Source organism: Lissotriton helveticus, chromosome 6 (genome assembly GCF_964261635.1).
Source record: "Lissotriton helveticus chromosome 6, aLisHel1.1, whole genome shotgun sequence".
NCBI classification, from domain to species: domain Eukaryota; kingdom Metazoa; phylum Chordata; class Amphibia; order Caudata; family Salamandridae; genus Lissotriton; species Lissotriton helveticus.
This window is the reverse complement of record NC_136067.1, coordinates 1912284184-1912309978: the sequence shown is the minus strand read 5'-3', so window position 1 is coordinate 1912309978 and position 25795 is coordinate 1912284184.

Below are 25795 nucleotides of genomic sequence, written 5' to 3'. Positions count from 1 at the left end.
CCTCCCTTTAAAGCTCTAATCTGTGCATTCCAACCTAATTACTTTACTGAAACTCCAGAAAAGTAGGTGTACCAAGTATGTTCCCTTCAACAACACAGTCTTACACAACACACACTGACTACAGAGAAGCACTGGTGGACCAAGGGATGGATTCCCATGAACATACTTGATTGTAATAGATGCAGACTTCCAAACAAGTGATGGGTTTTAGAAGATTGATCACTACAAATAACATGATGGACTTGGGAAGAGGCCTAAACACTCACAACAACATGGTAGACTCTGGAAGCAGCACAGGCTCCACAAACAAGTTAGCAACCCACAAAGTGGAACATCATCTAGATATGATCTGAATTCATGGATGTGGCACCTGCTGAATGGGGTACAGCACCTGTCATTAAAGATTTGATCACATGTCAAACTATCACTGATGTCATTTGATGGAAGCTCTACATTTAGGGCTCGATTACGAGTTTGGCTGTGCAGCGCTAGGTCTGCCCCATTGCCGCACTGCCAAAACAGTTTTGAGGCCCTCCACCAGATTACGAGTGTAACTTGTATCTGGTAGGCTTTTTTTGGTCATTCCCACAGCGGTACCCTTAAAAAGAGGCACCGCAAATGGAACGGCAGAAACAGTTTCTGCACGGCATGGACTGATAAATCCATGTTGTGAAGGTAGTGCTGTGCATGCACACAGGGGGGCACATGTTGTGCACCCCTGTGTGCATCCACAGGGCGCAGAGGCACCAAGGGGCCCTGTAGGGCCCCCTTTTTTCCTCTTTGCCAGAGTTGACATGGAGGAGGAACCACCATGTAAACCCTGGTGGAGAGAAAGCTCGTAATATGCTTGGCGGAACTGGCGGGATGCCTCCTGAACACCGCTCCACCGCCAGGGAACAGTGGTTCCCTGGAGGCTGCGGCAGGGCTGTGGCAGTCCCACCACCGCCACGCCCCTGCAAGTCTGGCAGACATGGGACCCCCAGGCTCGTAATCGGGCACTTAGTGTATTTGAGAGATAGCTAGTAGTCCCCATCCCTATAAGCTCACGGATCTGCCCACCAGCACTGCGCTTGCAGTAGGTCCACCTCCATACATGGCACTAGCTTCTTGTGTCAATGTAAGCCATGTGGATTTGATTTCTTACACTTATATTTGTGTTTATTTTATAGCAACCATTTCTAGTATTGTTAACTGGTGGTGGGTTAAAACCTTCGTAAATGGAATATATTAATTTAATTTACAGCATTTGGAAAAAAATTAACAAAGTATGTGATGAACTGGTAACCTTTCTGAGTATTGTAATTCATGTCAAAATGTTTCTTTGAGAAAACTAAAAGGTGATGGAAGGAAAGCTTCAATTAATCTTATCCTATGTTAAATATTATGGGCATTTTACAAATCTATTGCTCTATGTGTTCCTTTAAAGGAGGGTTCAGCCATATGTAAATGAGCGTTGGCGCTGTCCAAATAAGAACAGTCCAGCCTGTACTGCTAGGCTGTGTCAAAATGCGAGAGACAGCTTATCTGATATACACCTTGATGTCAAATGCACAATGAGCACAGGCCCTGCATCTGGGCATGCACACAATATAAAAGACATATACCAAAAAAGAAAAAAATATATAAAAAGTTATGGATGTGAAGCAAAATGAATCTTAAGTGCTGGTGACGGCTCAATTGTTTTTATAAATCTTGGCACTGACCTGACAGGAAATGCCCAGCCTGCAGAGCAAAGCTACATCTCCCCTGAAATGGAATACAAAGAACTGCAGAAATGTTTCGGCTGTGTTGGTCCTCATCAGTAAGGTGCAACTTGAGACCATTTGACACAGCAAGAAAAGGTCCCAAGAATGCATCCTTCTTCTGTGCCTGACTCTCTGGTAATTACATTGATTTGCTTTGCAGTTCATCACCTTTTGCTCAGTCTTGTGCTCAGAAGTGGCCCATGCAGGTCAGAGCGGCGAGGTGGTGTGTCTGGGTTTGTGGGCGGGGGGGGGGGGGGGGTCAGATTCGACAGACGACCACAAGGGAAAATTAAATAAATAATTAATTTCTCCTCATCATCGGCTGTCGAGGTCCCCCCGAACCCGGCCTCACCGGTCTTACCTACACGGTCCGCTGCTGATTGTGGTACAGAGAGTAACCAAGCTTATGGAACTCAGTCCTGGATACAGGCATTCTAGCTGTCCCGTCTGCAAAGGAGCAAAAGCACCCCCAGACATGTAGCCTGGTGGATTAAAACATCCATTTTAGAAAGGTGAAGCGAAGCCCTGTGGCCCAGCGAGCACCCACCATACCATCACACTTACAGCATTTCTCTGAAATTAAACAAAAATGATCTGTGAAATTCTTAAATTGATCTCCTCGCCTGGTAATTAATCAGGACCACATTCCAACCCATCCATTCTTTGCCACCCGTGGCACAGTGTATGATTCTTTGGGCGGGACTCCCTTTCCATCCACCTGAGCATCCTTATCGCTGTCATTTCCTACTCTGCCTACCTTTTTACACTGTTTTTTTAATCTATCTCTGAATCCTAATGGTGCAGCCAGGTTTTCCATTCAAGTCTTCATATTTCAGACTTTTATGTTGCAGACAGTGGCATGTTACTGATCTCCACTTTAGTGCAATGAACAAAGACACAGATCTTTACTGCTTCCTGTTTATGTAGGTAATGGGTTCTTTCTGCGATATGTGCTCAATGATTACCGTCTATTTCTGTTCAATAGGCACGCTCAGCTGGAGCTATAGAAACAGCTCCCACAGCTCCAGCTGTCAGAGGCTCCTGCTCACATCTGCCAGGCAGGGGTGTTGTCAATGGTGAGGACTGGTGGGAGGATTCAAGTGTTACACCGTATTCGTTGGAGCAATGCTCCCATATGCTCTCATTAGCTCTGGTGTCCAGCCTCTTTACATTGTTATTACTTTACTCACTTGAATGTATGTTATTAAGGCTTCCTCCCACCAGCGTCATCGCTGACACGACTCAGGGATGTGAACAGGAGTCTCTGACAGCCGAAGCTGATGGGGGCTGCACCACCAGCTCATGCGGGGGTTTCTATAAAAAAACCCAGAGGGCTTTAATAATTCAGACTGTAGCAGGCGGATATAAGTGCGCTTTATATAAAGCACAAAAGGACATATGGAAAAATATCATTTTCTTTGTTAATTGCACCACTTTGAGGTTTATTAACTCTACTAATAAATTGCAAAAACGTAGCAACAGGTTGAGGCTTATTTCAGACATTCGATGTTAGTGAATAACATTTATTGTCAGTTAATCACATTAATCAGTTATCTGTTGTGTCAAATTGATTATATTTGGATATGATTATAATGTGGAACATTAGTGGGGGTGGCAAATATGGCCTTGCGATGGTTTCAGTCTTATCTGGCAGGTAGACGGCAGGCTGTTGCTTTGCCTCCTTTTCAATCAGACTTTACCATCAATGAGCACAGGGTCCCTCAGGGGTCCTCAATTAGTCCCATCTTATTTAATGTCTACATGCGGCCACTTTTGGGTGTCATCAAAGCCCGCAATATAAGTGTGGTTAATTACTCTGATGACACTCAATTGATTGTGTCTGTGGAAGGCGACCATGCGGACCCCAAGAAACATTTCATAAGTGTATGTGTGAAATGGTGGCATTGCTGAGTAATAATGCACTGCAATTTAATAATGACAAAACAGAGATTTTGCACTGTGGGGTGGGCAGAGTGCTGGCAGCTTTACCATCTGACTTCTGGCCTATCCATACAGATGCACCTACGGTACCCGTGAGCATTGTACGCAATCTGGGGGTCAGCTTTAATGATAAGTTTTACCTGGATTCGCATGTAAACAAATTAGTCAGGAATTGCTATACGCTCATCAGAGGACTCCGTAAGGTACTAGTACTATTGCCTCCTCAGGTAAAAGGCACAGTGGTCAGGAGTGTTGTCCTCAGCCGCCTGGATTACTGTAATGCTCTGCTACTGGAGTGCCCGAGATATTTGATCTCGCGGCTCCAGAGTTTCCAGGCGGCAGCAGCAAAGCTTGTCTTAATGAGAACTCGTGGATCATCAAGATCTCAGGCATTAGCTGAGCCAAAGGATATTGTTCAAGTCCTTGTGTATTGCCTTTAAAGCGCTACACAGACTTGAACCCAAACCACTTCAGGTTAGGTGTGGATGGTATGCACCTGCACGTATCCTGCGTTCTTCGGCAGCTCATTTGGCAATCACCCCGAGGATTAAGAGATCTACAATGGGGGGGACGAGCGTTCGGCTTAGCAGCCGCCCGCTTATGGAATAGTCTCCCCCGGAATTGAGGCAAATACAGGATCTGCTGCTGTTCGGAAAGAAAGTTAAGACTTGGCTCTTCCCCAGAGAGTAACCGGCCGGCTTAGCTTCTGCAGCTTGCTTTTTAAGTTCAAAATGATTTTATTGAAACAATATGCAAACAGAAGAATTAGACAAATACAATACAAAAGAATAATTCTTATAAGCGTAAATGATGAAATTGCGAACATAAAATGCAATAATCCAAGGAGTAAGAAAGGGGAGAATAAGGGAGGGAAGGGACGGGGTAGGTAACATATCAGAGAATCGTAAAATACAACAAAACAGAGTCACATTTAATTTGGATTATAAAGGCCGGTAATAGAAGGGAAATGAAATATCAAAATACAGAATAGAACTTGAGGTCATAGCAGTACATAAACCATTAATCATTGCATGACATACGAATCAATAGGAGACCAAAAAGATTGAAATGACTGCGAATTGTGAACAACGCTTTAAGAGACAACTGCCCTCCTTTTCTAGTAAAGATAATCCACGACCACCAGGCATGAACTGAAAGAGAAGAAGCATGTTTCCAACAAAAAGTAATGGATTTTAAGGCAGCTGTAATTAAGAAATTAAATAACTTTGCTTCTGACTCATTAAGAGGCTGGGAAAGGGCAACTGATTTACATATTAACATGGCATAAGAAATATCATCTTGTACAGGTAAAATTTGTGAAATTACAATCCAAACCTCCGACCAAAATTTCAAAATAACTGGGCATTCATATAACATATGACGAAGTGATCCAGAACTAGAAGTGCAATGCCAACAAACATCAGATGGTAACAATTTCGCATGGCATAATCGAAATGGGGTCCATAGGGCATTAAATAAAATAAAAGCATTAGTTTGATACAGAGACACTGGAAGCAAACCAGAAATACTGTTAAGCCATATTGAAGACCATGTATCATCTGATAGGGAAATGGACAATTCAGTATTCCAAAAAGAGGATATTGTACCAACATTGGAGCCCTGAAAGGAAGTACATTTTTTATACAATACCGAGACAGCTTTGGGGGATGATGTAACAGCTGTAAGGTAAATAAATAGGTCATTAGTGGTGGAATAAGGAATACCATTGGGAAAAGAGTCCAAAATTGAATTACATAAGGATTGGTATTTTATAAAATCAGAAGCTGGGATATCAAATTTTAACTGTAGTTGCTCAAATGGAATAAAAGCAGTTCCACAAAAGACATCTTTAAGATAAAAAAATTCCTTTTGAAATCCATGAGGACCAGAAGTTAATGTTCCTATTTAGTTTAAGTAAAGCACTGTGCCATAAAGACAAGTGGACTGTGGATAGCAAGGGCAATTCAAAATTAGAATCCAAATCATTAATTATTAATCTAGAGATTTGATGATAGAGGACTTATGAATAACCTTGGATGTAGAAGACATAGACAGCAAAGAGGGCAAAGAAAAGGGACTAACAATTGAAGATTCAATATCAAGCCAAATTGGAGGTTTGACCATATGAGAGGTTGTGAACCATAAGGAGCTTTGCTTTAAAATAAAAGCTTTATGGTAGAGGTAAAAGTCCGGAATAGCAAATCCAGCCTGGGACTTAGGGAGTTTTAACTTCTTATAAGCAATACGAGGAACCTTATTAGACCAAAGGAATTTAGATAACAGTTTGTCAATATCTTTATAAAACTTGAGAGGAAACTGAGTGGGAATCATGGCCAATGAATAGAACATTTTTGGTGCAATATTCATTTTTATAGCCTCCATTCGTCCCCACCAGGTGAGGAAAAGGGGAGACCATTTGGACGTTTTGTTCTTAATATATTCAAGTATAAAATCACAATTTAGTTTTAATGTGGCAGGCAACGAGGGGGCAAATAGGATACCTAAGTATTTCAGCTTACTGTTCTGCCAAAGAATACCTGTGTTTGGTAGCAGATCCGGGGTACAGTAAGCATTCAAGGGAAAAAATTCTGTTTTACTCACATTTAACTTATAACCAGAAACCACCGAATATTTTTCAATAATGTTTGTAGGGAGGGAACAGAAGAAAGTGGATTACTAATGAACAATAAAACATCAGCATAGGCCAAAGTTTTAATCATGACATTATTTATCGCAATCCCCTGAATATTATCACAGCATCGGATATAATTAAGAAAAGGCTCAATACCAATTAAAAACAATAGTGGAGAAAGGGGACAGCCCTGTCTAGTACCTCTAAAAAGGGAAAATTGAGTGGACATTTGACCTTTAATAAACAAACGAGCAGTAGGGGCAAAATAGAGAGCAGAAATCATACGAATAAAATGGGCCCCAAAATTAAAGGACAATAAAGTTTTAAATAAAAACTGCCAATGAAGTTTATCAAAAGCTTTTTCTGCGTCCAAAGCCATCACTCCCGCAGGGGAAGCAAGATATGGACTCTGTTCAATAACATGTAAGAGGATCTAGTATTGTTAGCCGAATACCTATTTTTCATAAAACCAGATTGATCTGGATGAATGATGGAATGAAGAATGGGAGCTAATCTATTGGCAAGAATTTTGGCATATAGCTTACAATCCTGGTTTATTAAGGAAATAGGACGATAATTAGCAACCAGGGTAGGATCCTTATCAGGCTTGGGCAGAACAATGATTAGAGCATCTGTAAAGGAACCTGAAATAGTGCCAGAGGAACCAAAATGGGAAAAAAGTGAACTTAAATAAGGTAAAAGGTAAGACTGAAATTCTTTATAAAATTCAGCAGGGATACCATCTGGGCCTGGGGATTTATTTTTGGGAAGTGATTTGATAGCAAGTAGGATTTCATCACAAGTTATCGGAGAATCTAAACTTAATCTATCTGAAGGAGAGACTTGAGGTAAATTGCACTGATTTAAAAAGGAATCAATTAAAGAGTCATCACAGGGTACTGGTTTACTATATAAATGAGAGTAAAAATCTAACAATTCTTGTACAATTTCATATGGGAAATAGCAACTCGACCATTAGGACCACATATCGATGTTATTTGAGTTTTGTCCCTCTTAATACGTAAATAGTTTGCAAGAAGTTTTCCAGATCTACTGGTATTAAAGCGAAATTTAGCATTAGAATTTGTAAGTTGGATTCCAGCTCTCGTACTAAGTATAGCATTAAATTCATAGCGAAGCTTCTGCAGTTTAGATTTGTATTGAAGGTCATTAGAAGAAATAAATAAACGTTCATATTTAGCAATTTGTTTTTCCAAATGAGTAACATTAGAGTTAAATTGTTTATTTTCATGTGCCATAATAGAAATAGTGGCACCCCTAATGTAGGCATTAAAAGCATCCCACCTATTCACAATAGAGGTTGAGCCTTCCGGGTTGAATAAAAAATAATCTTGAATAGTTTGTAATAGTTTATATTTATGTTTATCATTAAGAACTATATTTGTGTTCATACGCCACCTATTTTGGTTAGTAAAAGTAGAGGAAATATTTAACACAAAGGAAATCAATGCATGGTCCGAAATATCAATATTACCTATAACAGGGTTGGTGGCTGCTTGAAGTAAAGAGGGTGAAAGCAAAAAATAGTCAATCCTTGAATGAGAATTATGGGGATTAGAGAAAAAAGAAAACCATTTCTCCGTGGGAAAGTGTAACCTCCAAATATCAGCCAATTTGGTTGTGTGAAGGAAAGATTTAAAGGCATGAAACACTTTAGGAGGACGGAATTTTGTAGAGGAAAGCCTATCCAGTAACGGATCAATAATAACATTAAACCCCCCCCCAACAATCAAAGGAACCTGTCCCAACTTCAGTACCTCAGAAGTTAAAGCAACCCAGAAAGAAGGGTCGTCAGTCGTAGGACCATAAACATTAAGCAAACAGAAGACTGAGTCATGAATTTTAACCTTAACCACTATAAATCTTCCTTCTGAGTCTGTAAACTTACTAAGAATCTGACAATGTAACCTTTTTGCAAAGAGAATTGCAACCCCATTTTTCCTACCCAATGCAGGAGATGAAACAATATTATCCACCCACTTTTTCTTCATATATTGCAAAATTGTATCATCAACATGCGTTTCTTGAATAAAACAAATGTCAGCCTTACACACACCCAGGTAATCTAAGATCTTAGTGCGTTTTACCGGATGTCTCAAACCCTTAACATTAAGAGAAACAATTTTAACATTATGAATATTAGCCATTATACATTAAGAGGAAAATACAAAAGAATGACACAGAAAAGGAGGAAAGGAGAAACAGCCATGGAAAAAGAGCGACTCTATGCAGAGAGTGAGAAAAGGAAAGACACAATAGGAAGAAAGCATAAAAGGAAAGGAGAGAAAAGCAATGACAAACAAACAACATAGATATAGAGTGCGAAACGCACACACGCCTTACAAGCATGACCGGAACCGCTGGAGCCCAATATAAAGAAATGTCATGAATGTGTCAGAAGAAAGCCCAAGAAAAAGAAAAAATCTAAATCAAGCAGCAGAGTCATCCGTATCCATTGAAGGTTGAGACTGTTGGGTCAAAAAATGTCGCAAATCTTCTGGGCGCTGAAATGACTTTGAGAAGTTGTCCTTCCATATTCTCATCGTGGAAGGGTCGAAGAGGCCATATTTGTAGCCAAGGCTGCGCAATTGAGGGCGAAGAGCAGAAAAGTCTTTGCGAATCAAGACTGTTTCTTTGGCGAAATCCTGATGAATAAATATTTTGTGCCCATTTACAATCAAAGAAGGAATCTCTCTAGCAGCCTTCCTAATAAGAACCAAATGATGGTGTCGAAGGACCTTAAAAATCATTTGTCGTGGTTTGGAGTTGCGAGGATTCCTATGCGAGGGAATTCTATGAGCCTTATCAATTTCAAATGATTCAGTGAATTTTAATTGCAGAAGACCTGGCAATAAATTCTCTAGATATAGTCTACAGTTATTCCCCTCAACCTCTTCCAGTAAATTAAAAATGCGAAGATTATATTGCCTATTACGATTTTCCAAGTCCAACAAGGACGAACATAAAGGCGCTATTTTGGTCATAAGAGGGGTAAATGAGTCAATTTTGGCTTTATTATCTTGTATTTTGATGGAGTTATCCGAAATTTTCATTGACAGGCTGGCCATTTCTCTACGCACATTTTTTACCTCAGACGCAATAGTGTCTGTGTTGACACGAAGTGCTTGAATTTCCTCCAATATTAAAGACAAAGAAGGTTCAGAAGACTCAACTGCTTTAGACTTGGCAGGAGGAGGGGAAACTTGTTGCTGCCTCCTTTTATTATTAATATTACTTTTAGTTTCCATTTTGCAAGAAAAAGATGTAAAAATCGCCAATAAATAAGCAAAATAAAGCAAAAGCAATAAATTGCTGTGGCAATATAGGAAAAAGTACTGGTGCAGCAGCTATAATGGGCTGGGGGAGTGGCTAGGCCAAAGCCAGGCCCTTTCCTGGATGAACACTCCGCCCCCTGTGACAGAAGCTTGGCTGTACCTTACTTCAGAATGAGGAGCTGGAACCAGGCGATAAAAGAAACCGCTTCTGCTGCGTCAAAACGGCCAGAAAACGCTCCACAGCGAAGGTAAGTGACCAGGAGTACTAGCGACCTCTTTAAATCATGTTGCTGACACAAACATCGTCGTAAAAGAATAAAAACGGGCCGTTTTCACGCAGAGATTCTCACGCGGCGGCCATCTTGAATCGCGCGCTCGCGCGTTCCCCCTGCAGCTTGCTTTTAACCTTCTCTTTTTACTGTGTCTCAGCGCCAGGATGCCCGTGGGGTTACAGTGCACTTTATAAATGTAAATACATACATACATACATAATTAATGCATCACAAATATAAAACGTCCTAAGACTGGGTCTGCACCATTAGGCTGAACAGGAGACATGGGTGAGTCTTCCCTCATCCAGCCCCTGCATATGGGCTCCTGGACCCTCCATTTGGGAGTGGTAGCACCAGAAAACTGAACTGTTGGGCCACCCTGGGCAGCTGCCTTTCCCAGCTCTCCAGACACCAGGGACACCTCATTTCCCAGATTACAGTCTATGGGCATCTGCGGACTAACTATGACCCATCTCTGGGTCACCTCCTCACTCCACTCCAGGGACACCAGGGTCATGCGGTGGAAGAAGTCCTACCCTTGGGCCTGAGTTACCCTATACACCTGACCGGTGTACAGCTCTGGAGAAACCAAACTTTTCACTACCTTGGTCCAGCTGGCTCCGGTGTCCCTCAACGCAGTGACAGGTATCCCATTCACCTTCATGTGATGGAAGGGAGGCCTTCTACCTTCAGGGGTCAAAAGCTCACCCTCTGAGTCTATCTCCCAGCTTAGGTGGATCATGGCATGGTCTATGGGCTGCCCCAAGTGAATACCTATGGCCACGTTGGCCACCCCTGAAGGTTTCCCACCAGTGTGTGGTTTCTTTGGCCTGAAAGTTTGCCCTCCCTTGTGTCCTAACAATCAAAACACCGGGGCTGAAAATGAACACTCCCTGGGCGACCGCCCACTAGAACCTCTCCCCTGTTTCTCAGTCTCACTCTGCTAGGGGGAACCTGAATTATCCTTCTTGGGGACACTACCAGGTACCGTCTTGGACACTCCGGTACTGATCCAGAGGTTTGCCTCCTTTGTAAGCTCTATGGGGTCAGTGAGCTTGCTGTCAACCAGGTGCTGGGTAAGGGTGGGTGGAACTCGTGGAGTTTTATTTCCCGGAATTCAGGGAAGTTCACTAAAACTCCGTGAGATTCCGCAAGAGGCGGAGTTTGGTAGTTAGCGCTGCTCGTGCTCATTTTTAGAATCAGGAACTTGTCCTGCGCTATATAATCAATGTGAATGGCACCACATGGTGTGCAAGAGGGCGCTGCTTCTTTATGCCATTCAAGTAGATTTTCTACTTGAGCAGCAGCTTTCTCAATGTGGGCAGTAGCAACCTGCCACGGCCACCCACGTTGAGAAATCTCGTTGGGAGTTGGTCCTGTGCTCGATTTTCTTGCTTGCCAAACTTGAGGTTGGCAAGCTGTGCACAAGACAAAACTGGCGGTGTTCTTCCGAAACTCCGTGCTCCAAGCAAAGCATGAAGTGGGCAAAAGTCTGAAATTCCTGCTGGAGAATCGGCATTTACGGCCCACTCTTAGTGCTGGGGCAGGTCCACAAAACATGGAATGACATGCACTTTCTTTGTATCAGAATAAACAACCCAGTAACATCTTCAACTTTTCTGTCCCGTACCCAACCATTTAGTGCCTTGCTAGCGTAATCAAGAAAATCCACGCAAAAGTGGTTTGCCACATTCTGGCTATCCCTTAACGTAATTTGGTACTTCTCTGAGGTGAGTCCAAAATTGGTGACACAGAGGGTTTTCACTGGGATGTATTTCATCTAGTCCCCCACCTCCAGTTTAAGCAAGGAGTCCCTCCACTGGAGGCATGTGTTTCCAGAGTGATGCTCCCAAAATCTCTTCTGGGACCCTGTGCATCTTAAGGGCCACTTTAGAGGTGGAAAACCATTTTTATATGTCATCCCCTACCACATAGCTGGGCACCAGATCCTTTGGGATGCAAACTTTCCTGCCCCCCTCAGACACTGTGGTAATGCTACCACCATTGTTGCTGGATTCCCCCTTTCTAGTTCTTATACCCTGCTCTCTGAGATTTAACTAATGTGTCATCCTTCTCTCTTCAATGGCCTGTTTCTCTCTTGACAATGCTCTCTCAGCCTCAGCCTTCTCTTTTTCTGCTGCAAACTTGAGCTTTCTCCATTTGCAAATTAAAATACCTCTCTGCCTTACTGTCCACCAGCTTCTCTGGGGCAGGGCTTGTGAAGACTCACTCTCTGCTCTGGCTGGGAGTTCCAATTCAGGGAACAAGTCACACCCTCCTCTGAATTCTGCATTTCAGGGCTTGCACCCAGGCCCTGCTCCTCATTCCATCCTCTGTTGTTACCAGTACTTGGTGAGACTCCACCCAGGCCCTCATGACCTTCTGAAGATCCCTTTTCCTCGTATTATTTTTGACTGGAAGCCCCCACTCCATGCTTAACTCCTTGAGCTCACTAGATTGCAATGCACTCTGAGAAGGGAAACAAAGAAACAATATTGGATAGACATGAACCTGCCACGCAGATAAGTGAAGACTGGGCTGATGGCAGTTGTAAAAGATTTCCTTTGTAGACTTGAACTACTGGGGGACATCTGAACTATAATGGCACACTCACTTCTATGGTTATACTGGGAGTTTTTTGGGGAGTGGGTCTCTCCATTCACTAGAAAAGCAGAGGATGCTTGGGCCTGATCCATGAGAGTAGAGGATATCACATGTAGAGGCTCTGAGATGTATAGCTACTGTTGATGGCCACACGGTGGATGAACACTCTAGGTGTCCAGTTGTTGACAAGGAATAAGCTTGAATTAATCTAGGAGCCCTTTTCAATCCATAAGAATTGCGAAAACCTTTGATATATGCATGGATATGGCCTTAGTATTTACACCGGCGGGGTGATAAGTAGAGTGACCTGCATTTTGTGTGCCAGGTGTCTGTCCTCATTGGACTGTCAGACTAGCCTGTATGTTAGGGTGTTCAGCGTTAACTACTAAGTGTGTCTGCTTTGTTGCGGTTGACCTGTGAATGGCGTGTTGCTGAGGGGAGGAGTTGCAGTTGCATGCATGCTCTTGAGCCATGCTCACACATTGCTCCTGGATTCACTATTTGAAACGGTTTGAACTCCCTGGCCAGCTATGGTCATATATTGGTGTTTAAATAAACACAGTTTGGAATGGTGAGTAAATATATTAGATAATCATCTGAAATGTATTTTCGGGGGTTGTATAATCACATAAAGTAAACACATCAAGATGATGGACGGAGTGCTGAAACTTTTCAACCACTCACCCCCAGTCGGGCTGGAGTGTTCCGTGAGGAACGGGGTCCAGACTGATTTGTATATGTATAGGTCCAAACTGGGGTAGCATAGTGAGCAAAAGAACGATGGATTAAATCTAGATATTTTGACTGGGGGTGAGTGGTTGGAACATCATCTCGTTGTGTTTGCTAATCACATAAAGCGGCATAGAGTTCATACCTACTTAAAACGTTATGGGTAGGAATTGCACTGCTACAAGAGACAAATATGTGAAGTGATATTATTACAGGGATTTGTAGAAAAAGGAGAGGCCAGCTGTATGACATGGAATATTCAAATTATGCCAAAGAGGTTTTGTTATGGATAGCACCTGAAACCCCCTTCAAGGTAAAAACCTGCATCAATAGATCCATGAATTATGTCTGAGTAATTGATGTGCTCCACACACAGATGAGGGGGAATTATTTGGGAATATCCTTAGACTCATAGCCCCCTAGGTACAGTTTAAGATTATCTGGGCTAGGGGGCCTAAGCAGTGTATTTGATGGATTTTAGATAGATATATTCCCAGCCCAAATACTAAGTGAGTTATTACCGATAGCCTTAGAGAAGTGATGGGAGAATGGACCTAATTGATTTCTTGCACTTCCTATACTCAACAGACAAAACATACTCAAGCTTTACACCAGCCACAGGAACGCATAGCAGACCAGATTCGTTTTTAGGTACAGGCACACCACAGTGAATAATGTACACGGGGGGATACCTGCCAAAATACTTATCAGATCACTCATCGTTATTGATAACATATGAAAGTAGGGGTGAGATACCAAAAATCCAGCTGTGGCCACTTTGAATGGAGGCACTGTCTGCTGTTGGTTTCAGGAATGGTTAATTCAATATTTTGACTTTAATTAGGGCTCCGCCAGTAGTAAGGCTACTTACTTGGGACTCGGCATGCATAGAAATGAGTACTGGACTTCCTTTGAGGTTCCTGAAGGTTTGTGGACAACTTGAAAATTGACAGACAAATCTGAGTTTTCGATTGGCCTAAGCCCCTCAAAGTTTGACTTTTGGCAGGTAACAGAGGGCCAATTCCTCATTTACACTTTATCGAGAGTTCAAAGCAGTTGTTTGGAGACAAATCCTCTGGAAAAAACTACAGAGCACATGGTGATTGTTGGAACCTAAATATGTCAGGTCACCTAGGGTAGCCTGGCCTAGGGTAAGACACTATCTCTAGAGGTACATGTGTAAAGGTTGCAGAACCACCCAACAGCAAATCAACGCAATTTCACTCAAAAAGGACGCTACATCAATGTTTGGAAAAATACGAGCTTGTTTATAAAAATTAATATTTGCTCTCTTGTCTTTAGAAATCACAGCTCAGTACATTACAGTTTGATCATAAAAATAATATCACTTTTAAAGTTGCTAAACTATATCATTACCCAGCATCAACAGTACATTACATTAGACTTCAAAATTGGTTAGACTGGACTTCTGTGCAATGCTCTATACTTTTTCCCCCTCAGCACCTCTAACCACCAAAAAGTTACACAACCAATGAGAGATTTCAGATGTACAAGAGTTTTTCATATGCGCCAGCAGCCTCTATGAGGAACTTATAAACTTACTTAGACAGCAGGTACTTTCAGCACTACATTGGCAGTTACTTCTACCCCCAGATTCGGGTTCAGTGGCTACTTTTCCCTGGACCAGTACTTAATGAAGTTTGTTTCCTCAAGCTACTCCCCACCTCATAGAACTCAGTTGAGGGAAAAACGAACAGTGCATCTGAGCTATTCTTACAGGCTCTAGCACGACTTTCCCTTTCACAGACAGACCTTTTAAGGACCTCTCTTCTCTGTTTCTCAAGGTGAGCAGTCCCTAGGGGCTCAGTCTTCCCTCTTTCCCCACACTCTCCTTACTGTGCCGTGGAGACGATATTTCCCAAGTCTCCGGGAGTTGGTGTTGTCAGACGGCTCCACAGAAGTCCCGGTTGGCAGCGGCTGAGTCTATTTCCTCCCGCCCAGCCAGCCACCTGTTCCCAATGCTGGCGCGGGGAGGACCGGGGACTGACTCTCTACCACCCGGGTACCGCTGTCGGTTCCTCCGCTCTCGACCACACAATCCCAGGCTGGCACAACGAACGCCGCTTCCGCTTCTTCCTCTCGACCGGCTCCGCCTCACAGAGCCGGGCGGCTCAACTGGGCATGCGCGAAGGGGAAGTGTCTTCCCACTGGAGGCGGCGCTCCTCTGCCGGCGCTTCCCTTCTTACTCCGCCCAAACCGGAACCAATGGGGGCATCTCCAGGGACTCTCCACGCAGTGAAACGATCCCCACACTACGCCTCTCCTCACCTCCGGACCGGCACTTGTTCACTTCACGCTGGCTCAAGGGCAGGCCAGTTCGTTTACACTCCTTTTCCTGCTCCCTCAGCGACCGCTGCTCTCCTCAGTCAGCACCATGTCACTGCAGGTGAGAGGAGGGATTCCGTGGGGTGATGTTGCCAGGGGAAATCAAGGGCAACTTCAAACAGAATCCCTTTTAGGAGCTATCGAGGGGGGCCATAAAGAATCACCCCTCTGTCTTCTTAGCAACACCCTGCAAGAGTTTTTCCAGAGCTTCTCCAACTAGGCAGAGGACTGCGCTCCACAGCGCTGCAGTCTCCTTCTCCTACTCACACCCCTTGTTTCCAGACTAGGGGTTGATCAGGCGCCCAGGGTCTCCAGGAATCATTCGCAGCGGGGACAAGACAAGGAACCCAAGGGAGGAAGGGTGGTGGATCAATAAGGCAGCGTTCTTACACTAGGAGGTCTACCCTTTGACTATCCTACCCCCACCTTCTGCTACAGCCTGTCCTCCAACTGACTCTCTCTGACAAGACAAAATGGCTGACCAGCATTCCGCCTTATATAGGCTGACCCTCAGAGGTCCAGAAGGGACCAGAAGGTTCTGGAATGCCCTACTCTATCCTATGGGACAGGTCCCAGGTATGACAGTTGTGACAGTTGGTAGCCACCATTTTGTGACTCCAAGGGAATTCCTGTCAGGAAAGGCCTCTAGGCCTGAGGTGAAGAACTATGAGGGTGAAAGAGCACCTATCCCCTAGACCAACACTTTGAAAAATCTAGTGGACACAAAAATTAATAAGGGCATGAGGGGCAAAAAGGGGACAAAATAAATAATAAATTGGAGGGACTACGCAAAAGGCCAGACAGGTCTAACACACGTCCCCCCCAGCTGAAAGTGGGGAGAACTACCCAACCCCTTGGGAGTCCTCATCACTAAGGCGGAAATACCTGGAAAGACCGTCTGCATTGGCGTGGTCCACTCTAGGTCGATGTTCCACCCGGAAGTCCATTCCCTGTAGGGAGATGGACCACCTCAACAGCTTGGGATTCTCCCCCTTCATCTGCATTAGCCAACGAAGGGGTCGGTGGTCAGTCTGAACCAGGAAGTGCGAGCCAAACAGGTATGGCCGTAGCTTCTTCAGAGCCCACACCACCGCAAAAGCTTCCCTCTCAATTGCACTCCACTTCCGTTCCCGGGGAAGCAGTCTCCTGGATAGGAAGACTACAGGCTGATCCAGGCCCTCTTCATTTAGTTGCGATAACACTGCCCCAATGCCATGTTCTGATGCATCTGTCTGGACAATGAATTCCTTGGAGAAGTCTGGGGCCCTCAGGACCGGTGCTGCACACATTGCCTGCTTCAGTTTCTCAAAAGCTTGCTGACAAGCTTTCGTCCAAACTACCCGTCGAGGTTGTTTCTTGGAGGTGAGCTCTGTGAGGGGCGCTACAATAGTGCCATACCCCTTCACAAAGCGACGGTAGTAGTCTGTGAGGCCCAGGAAAGCTCGGACCTCAGTCTGTGTCTTGGGGGGTTCCCAGGCCATGATTGCCTCAATCTTTGCCTGTAGGGGCTGCACTATCCCCCTACCCACCAAGTGTCCAAGGTACACAACCGACCCCTGCCTAATCTGACATTTGCTGGCCTTGATTGTCAGTCCAGCTTGTTTCAGGGCCTGGAGAACTGCTTGCAAATGTTGCAAATGGTCCTCCCAACTGCTACTGAAGACAGCAATGTCATCCAGGTAAGCAGTGGAGAAACCCTCCATTCCAGAGAGGACCTGATTCACCAGCCACTGAAATGCGGCAGGGGCATTTTTGAGTCCAAAGGGCATCACACAAAATTGGAAGTGTCCCTCAGGCGTGGAGAAGGCTGACCTTTCCTTTGCTCCATCTGTCAAGGAGATCTGCCAGTACCCTGAAGTGAGGTCAAAGGTACTTAGGTATTGGGCAGCTCCTAGCCGGTCAATTAATTCATCCGCCCTAGGGATCGGATGAGCATCAGTCTTTGTAACTGAATTCAGTCCCCGGTAATCCACACAGAACCTCAGTTCTGGTGTGGTGCCTGGTGGAGCGGCTTTTGGCACTAGCACCACCGGACTGGACCAAGGGCTGTTGGAAGGTTCTATAACTCCCAGCTCTAGCATCTTGGCAACCTCTCCATGGATGCTAGCCTTCACCTTGTCGGACAGCCGGTAGGTCTTCGTCTTCACTGGTGGGCTGTCCCCTGTGTCCACATCATGGGTACACAGGTGAGTCCTTCCCGGGACAAGGGAGAACAACATAGAGTACTGCTCCAGTATCTGGCGGCAGTCCTCCCGCTGTTCAGGAGTTAGAGTGGGAGAGAGAATCACTCCCTCCACTGACCCATCCTTCTCTTGGGACGAGAACAAGTCTGGGAGAGGTTCGCTTTCCGCTTCCTCTCCCCCATCAGTCACCATCATTAAAATGACCTCGGGCCTCTCATGGTGGGGTTTGAGTCGGTTGGCATGCAGCACCCGTAGGGGCTGTCGAGGGGTCTTAAGGTCCACCAAGTAAGTGGCCTTACCCTTCTTTTCCAACACTTCAAATGGGCCTGTCCAGCGATCCTGAAGGGCACTAAGCTCTCCAGGCTCCATCACCCACACTTTCTGGCCAGGTTCCAATTCCACCTGGTGAGCATTGTGGTCATACCACTCTTTCATGACTGCCTGGCTGGCCTCCAAGTTGTCAGAAGCCTGCTTCCACAACTTCACCATTTGGCTCCTGAAGGCCAGCATGTAGCTCACCACATCCTGGGGGGGTTTCCTGGGAGACTTTTCCCAACCATCCTTCACCAGGCTGAGAGGACCGCGTACTGGGTGCCCATACAGAAGTTCAAAGGGGCTGAAGCCCACTCCCTTCTGTGGCACCTCCCTGTAAGAGAATAGCAAACAGGGTAGCAGGACGTCCCATTTCCTCCGCAGGCCTTCGGGCAGACTCCTGATCATGCCCTTCAAGGTTTTGTTAAACCTCTCAACCAGTCCATTGGACTGGGGGTGATGAGGAGTGGTGAACCGGTAGGTCACTCCACACTCCTTCCACATTGCCCGCATGTAAGCTGACATAAAGTTGGTCCCCCTGTCAGACACAACTTCCTTGGGGAAACCCACTCGGGTAAAGATCCCCATTAGGGCCCTAGCCACCACAGGTGCAGTAACTGTCCTCAGAGGAATTGCCTCTGGGTACCGTGTGGCATGATCCACCAGAACCAGGAGGAACCTGTGACCAGCTGTTGTTGGTGGATCTAACGGCCCTACAATGTCGATGCCCACCCTTTCAAAGGGGGTGCTAACGACTGGAAGTGGTTCCAGGGGAGCTTTCAGCTTCACCTCTGTTTTCCCACTGGCCTGGCAGGATACACATGTCCGACAATAAGTGTTGGACGCCACTTTCATCTGAGGCCAGTAAAAGTGGAGGACAAGCCGAGCAAAGGTCTTGTCCTGACCTAAGTGTCCTGCCAAGGGTATAGCATGAGCCAATTCCAGCAGAAAGGCTCGGTATTGTTGCGGGACTACCAAGGCCCTTGATGAACCAGGTAAGGGTACCTTGGGTTCACTGTAGAGGAGTCCATCCTCCCAGTAAATATGGTAGTGTCCCGTAACATCACCTGCTGCCTGGGCTTCAGCCTGTCGCCTCAGTCCCTCAAGGGTGGGGCACTCCCTCTGCCCCTTACAGAATTCCTCTCTGGTAGGTCCTCCCTCCCCATGCCACTCAGCAGGGATGGGTAAATCCTCCAGAGAGTCTACTTCCCCCTCCACGGACTCCTGGTTCACCACTGCAGGTGGCCGATCCATCACATGGGTTGCGGAAGCCGAAGCAGGCTCTTCCTGTCTTCGGGTCTGTCCCTTTTTGGCAGCGGGTTGGGCCATTGTTCCAGGCTCCAACCCAGGCGAACTCCCTCTCCGGGCAGTCGCACAGGCCCAGTCAGGTGTACCCAGCATCGCAGTGTGCGTCCGGTATTCCACCTCTCTCCAAGTGTTGTGCTCCATATCATTTCCCAGCAGACAATCAACTGGCACGGCAGGGCTTACGGCAACTCGAAGTGAACCTGCAACCCCTTCCCACTCAAAGGGAACCTCAGCCACTGGATAGTGGCCCATTCTGCCATCAGCCATCGCGGCGGGGTGGAGTACATTGGGAATCACCTGCTCTGGAGACACCAGTTGACTTCTCACCATAGTCATACTGGCTCCTGTATCTCTCAGAGCCTCCCCTCTCTGGCCATTGATGGTGACCCATTGCCCATACTTAACAGTATTTGGGGGCACCTGGATCTTTGGGACATCTCCCGTTCTCCCAGGGACACTAAGGTGACACCCGCCCACTCACCCCCCTTATCTAAGGGCAACTCCTCCCCAAGCGCTACACTAGCTACTCCCGGTGGTTTTCCTCCGGTGGGAGGGGGTGGTCTCTTTGGGCATCTGACATCTCCCTTATAATGTCCAACACCACCACACTCAAAGCAGTGGAGAACCCTTGGCTGCTGGCTTTGGCCAGGATTAGGGTTTCTGGGCTGGTTTGCCTTAGGGGGTGGAACCTGTTCCCTTTCCTTGGAAATTGTTTTGGGGACCTTTAGAGAACTCCCTCTTTTTATCTCCCCCCTCCTTCTTCTGGGGGGCGCCCTGTCCGGTCTTTTGGGAATCCCCTCCAGTCCCCTTTGAGGACACCCGGGTACTTGCCCAGATGTCCGCCTCTTCTGCAAGCTTCCGGGGATTGGTCAGCTTGCTGTCCACCAGGTTTTGGCGCAGCTCGGGAAAACATTTCTCGGGGAGGTGCTCTTTCAAAAATAGATCATACAACCCCTCATAATCCTTCACCTCACTGCCCTTTACCCAGCCCTCTAAGGCCTTTTTTGCGTAATCAAGGAAGTCCACCCAGTTCTGGGTGCTTAACTTGTGGCTCCCCCTGAACTTCTGACGGTACCTTTCTGGGGTAAGCCCAAACTTCCTTACCAATGCTAGCTTCATGGTGGGGTAGTTGGTTTGCTCCTCTGGTTCCAGGGCCAGCAAGGTGTCCCGACCAGTAGGAGGCATGTACTTATACAAACCACCCCCCCAGTGCTTCTCCTGCACCCCATGGGCTCTTAAGGAGACCTCATAGGCAGCCAACCACTTGGCTATGTCATCCCCCTGACTAAAGCTAGCAATAAGGTCTTTTGGCAAATAGGGTCTGGACTCCCTGGCTGTTTCTTTGGATTCGCTGCCACCATTTATTACAGGAGAGGGCCCCCGTTGCAGGGCCTGGAGTTCCAACTCTTTCAACCTGAACTCATGAACCATCCTCTTCTCGTCCTTCTCCTGCTCCAGCTTAGCCAACTCCCATTTTAATTGCCTCTTTTCCCTCCTGTCAGCGAGCTCTGCTTCAGTTAAGCTTCCGCCAGAGGCGCCACTGCCCTTCCTGGAGTAGGACACTGGTCCTGGGAGTAGGTTTTCCCCCTCAGAGTGGAATAATCCATCTATCTCCACAACCGTGTCCCGGTCTGCCCCTTCATCCTCCTCCTTCCCTTCTTTGTGTGCCTCCACCCAAGCCCTTAGACTGGTCTGGAGTTCCACCTTCTTGGCACCATGCTTAAAAAATACCCCCATTTTCTGGCAGAAATCTTTCAGCTGAGCCACAGAATAGGTGTCTAGGTTTTCTAGTGCAAACTCCATTTTACAATAGGCAATACCAAGTTATACACACAAGGAAATTTGAGTTGCAAGGGCAACCTGAAGCTACCTCCACCCCACCACCAGGAACAAATTTGGAACAACAAAAGTAAAAATTAGGAGGGCCGCTAGGAGAAAACTCCTGGTGTAGGCTAGTGAATTACGCTCAATTACTACTGAGTAGCTGCAACCACAGTCAGGATCCCACCGCTAGACACCAACTTGTTGGAACCTAAATATGTCAGGTCACCTAGGGTAGCCTGGCCTAGGGTAAGACACTATCTCTAGAGGTACATGTGTAAAGGTTGCAGAACCACCCAACAGCAAATCAACGCAATTTCACTCAAAAAGGACGCTACACCAATGTTTGGAAAAATACGAGCTTGTTTATAAAAATTAATATTTGCTCTCTTATCTTTAGAAATCACAGCTCAGTACATTACAGTTTGATCATAAAAATAATATCACTTTTAAAGTTGCTAAACTATATCATTACCCAGCATCAACAGTACATTACATTAGACTTCAAAATTGGTTAGACTGGACTTCTGTGCAATGCTCTATACTTTTTCCCCCTCAGCACCTCTAACCACCAAAAAGTTACACAACCAATGAGAGATTTCAGATGTACAAGAGTTTTTCATATGCGCCAGCAGCCTCTATGAGGAACTTATAAACTTACTTAGACAGCAGGTACTTTCAGCACTACATTGGCAGTTACTTCTACCCCCAGATTCGGGTTCAGTGGCTACTTTTCCCTGGACCAGTGCTTAATGAAGTTTGTTTCCTCAAGCTACTCCCCACCTCATAGAACTCAGTTGAGGGAAAAACGAACAGTGCGTCTGAGCTATTCTTACAGGCTCTAGCACGACTTTCCCTTTCACAGACAGACCTTTTAAGGACCTCTCTTCTCTGTTTCTCAAGGTGAGCAGTCCCTAGGGGCTCAGTCTTCCCTCTTTCCCTACACTCTCCTTACTGTGCCGTGGAGACGATATTTCCCAAGTCTCCGGGAGTTGGTGTTGTCAGACGGCTCCACAGAAGTCCCGGTTGGCAGCGGCTGAGTCTATTTCCTCCCGCCCAGCCAGCCACCTGTTCCCAATGCTGGCGCGGGGAGGACCGGGGACTGACTCTCTACCACCCGGGTACCGCTGTCGGTTCCTCCGCTCTCGACCACACAATCCCGGGATGGCGCTGCCGAGGCTGACTTGCACAACGAACGCCGCTTCCGCTTCTTCCTCTCGGCCGGCTCCACCTCACAGAGCCGGGCGGCTCAACTGGGCATGCGCGAAGGGGAAGTGTCTCCCCACTGGAGCCCGCGCTCCTCTGCCGGCGCTTCCCTTCTTACTCCGCCCAAACCGGAACCAATGGGGGCATCTCCAGGGACTCTCCACGCAGTGAAACGATCCCCACACTACGCCTCTCCTCACCTCCGGACCGGCACTTGTTCACTTCACGCTGGCTCAAGGGCAGGCCAGTTCGTTTACACTCCTTTTCCTGCTCCCTCAGCGACCGCTGCTCTCCTCAGTCAGCACCATGTCACTGCAGGTGAGAGGAGGGATTCCGTGGGGTGATGTTGCCAGGGGAAATCAAGGGCAACTTCAAACAGAATCCTTTTTAGGAGCTATCGAGGGGGGCCATAAAGAATCACCCCTCTGTCTTCTTAGCAACACCCTGCAAGAGTTTTTCCAGAGCTTCTCCAACTAGGCAGAGGACTGCGCTCCACAGCGCTGCAGTCTCCTTCTCCTACTCACACCCCTTGTTTCCAGACTAGGGGTTGATCAGGCGCCCAGGGTCTCCAGGAATCATTCGCAGCGGGGACAAGACAAGGAACCCAAGGGAGGAAGGGTGGTGGATCAATAAGGCAGCGTCCTTACACTAGGAGGTCTACCCTTTGACTATCCTACCCCCACCTTCTGCTACAGCCTGTCCTCCAACTGACTCTCTCTGACAAGACAAAATGGCTGACCAGCATTCCGCCTTATATAGGCTGACCCTCAGAGGTCCAGAAGGGACCAGAAGGTTCTGGAATGCCCTACTCTATCCTATGGGACAGGTCCCAGGTATGACAGTTGTGACAGTTGGTAGCCACCATTTTGTGACTCCAAGGGAATTCCTGTCAGGAAAGGCCTCTAGGCCTGAGGTGAAGAACTATGAGGGTGAAAGAGCACCTATCCCCTAGACCAACACTTTGAAAAATGTAGTGGACACAAAAATTAATAAGGGCATGAGGGGCAAAAAGGGGACAAAATAAATAATAAATTGGAGGGACTACGCAAAAGGCCAGACAGGTCTAACAGTGATGCTGTCAGAATGTTGGGGATCTGTCAGAGAAATCACAGTTAACATGGCTGAGCTGCCTGCTGGCTGCTCCTGGTGGGGTCATACTCTAGTCTTGATCTTATCCACTTATGGTCTCTCTATGATCTTGTACCATCTTCAATAAAACCTACTTGAATCATCTGAGCTGAATGGACCTGATCACTACAAATTATAACATATATAATCAAACAGGGTACTTGTTTCTATGGTGAGAAAGAAAACAAGAGGACACTGGCTGGAGTAGATGGTTTTGGGGGGGGCAATCTTCCTTATTTGGAAATGTTGTCCTCACATACCCGTATAGGTGTCACGCATCATCTCTGGTCCTTCTCCTCGTGGGGCCGACGCTGCAATGCCCCACGGGCCCTGCGAGAGGGCTCTTTGGCAGGGATTTTTTAAGATTTTAGCCATGACGGTGTATGCGGGTGTGAGGAGCTATATGTTTAGTGAAAGAGTGATCTAAAATTACCTTCGGGAACTCAAATAAAATATTATTCAAGATTCCTTTGGTAAGGTTAAAAACTGTGTTGGAATAGTGCGCGCGGAGTTTGGATGCGCCACTTTCTGGTGTGCATAATGTAATGAACCGTAGTAGTTTCATAAATCAGGTAAACATGTTTCACGCCCTGTTGCTCCACAACTGGATCCTTGACATTTCTTAAGTACCAAAAGTGAGTGTACTCCCCTAGTGTAGGGAGGATTTCTTGGGTATAGTCTTAAGTAAACCATGGATATGACGCATGCGATCAATAGTATCTATAATCTGCTCACCCTCAAAGAAAGGTATCCATAAACCAACCTGGAAAAAGAAAATATAAACATCAAGATAAAAACACAGGAGAACTGTAGAACAAGTAATACTGTTTTAAGGTATTGTGGAGAACGCAGTAAATGAAGAGCTGCTCTCTGCAAACCGTCACATCATGCAGTGCCATGCTATGTTGTCAGAGCTCGGCGTGTGCTCTGCTAACAGTGAGTGACACCTGTGCCAAAGTCACTCGATGATATATAACATGCCACCAGAGTTTGTGGACGGACTGAGGGAAGATGTGGTGTGTGTTCACATTATATATTGTAGAATGCAAGGTGCACATATGCTGCAGCAAGCAAAATAAAAATTGGGGAAGTAAAGATGGAGTAACACTACAAAAAATATCACAGTTAAAAAATATATTTAAAATGACCTTTTGTACAAGAATTTGGGAAAAAAACTAAAATCTCAAATGAATGGCTCTTAAAAAAGTTTCTCTTGAGGCACACAAATTAAAATGTAATTATAGCTTGCCCTATACCAGCTGTGCTTTGAAGAGACAGTTCATGTGCGTCTCGTTGAGGCCTGTCCTTTCCATAGGACAGGCGGGTGGGAATGATAGCCCTTCCGTGGGACCGACAGGACCAGTACTTACCTGCGAGGCTGCTACCCTTCTGATGGGACATATCGCCCTAGCACCGTAAGCCCCATTAACCTGGGTAATCTCACACAATGGTATTTACCGCACTTACAGATGGAGGAAGTGGTGTCTAAAGCGTTATATAAAATCAGTTATTGTATGGGCTGGCGCCACTGCTTCTCAGCAGACACGCGGTCATCTTTGATGGGACAGTACCTGTTCCGGCCCTACCCAACATGGCGGCTACAGAAAGAGACCCATCTCCCCATAGGCCATGCATGGCTTCGATGGGTGGGTGCAGCACTTCTGAGGGGGCAAGTGCTCACCACTCTTGTAGAAACTGCACCATCACTTCCTGTAGATGTGGTGCCACCTGCAAGATGCACAGAGCCTGCACTTTCCATAAGGACCCGCTCTGCCCTCAAGGGGGCAGTCTCAACACTTCTCTGAAGACCCCGCTGGGATATAGGAAGCTTGCACCGCCTTCCAGCTCACCCCACTCGCAGAACTACCTTTTCTTAGCCCGAACTGTGGCTAACTTTAAATACGGGGTTTCTCTCAGTCCAAAAGGGTGCACACAGCCATATTCTACCCCCTTGCAGAGTTAATGTACGCTCACACTGCTGCACCAACATCAACACACCACTATGGGGCGCTCCACTGCTGCCGGATTCAAAGAAGGAGACGAGCTGCAAATATTGAAACCTTACTTTTCCTTGTTTAACTGCCACCCTACTTTTTTAAGATCAAGGTGGTGTGTAGGCGCTATAAAAGTTAAGAAGCATTGGGTAAATACATTTATTCACAGGTATAATGTTGGGACCCTGTGAGCGTACCTTATGCACCTATAGTGCCGATTTCATGGTTTGAAAGAACTGGGCGGCAGGGACCGAGGCCTCTTTATGACAGACACACAC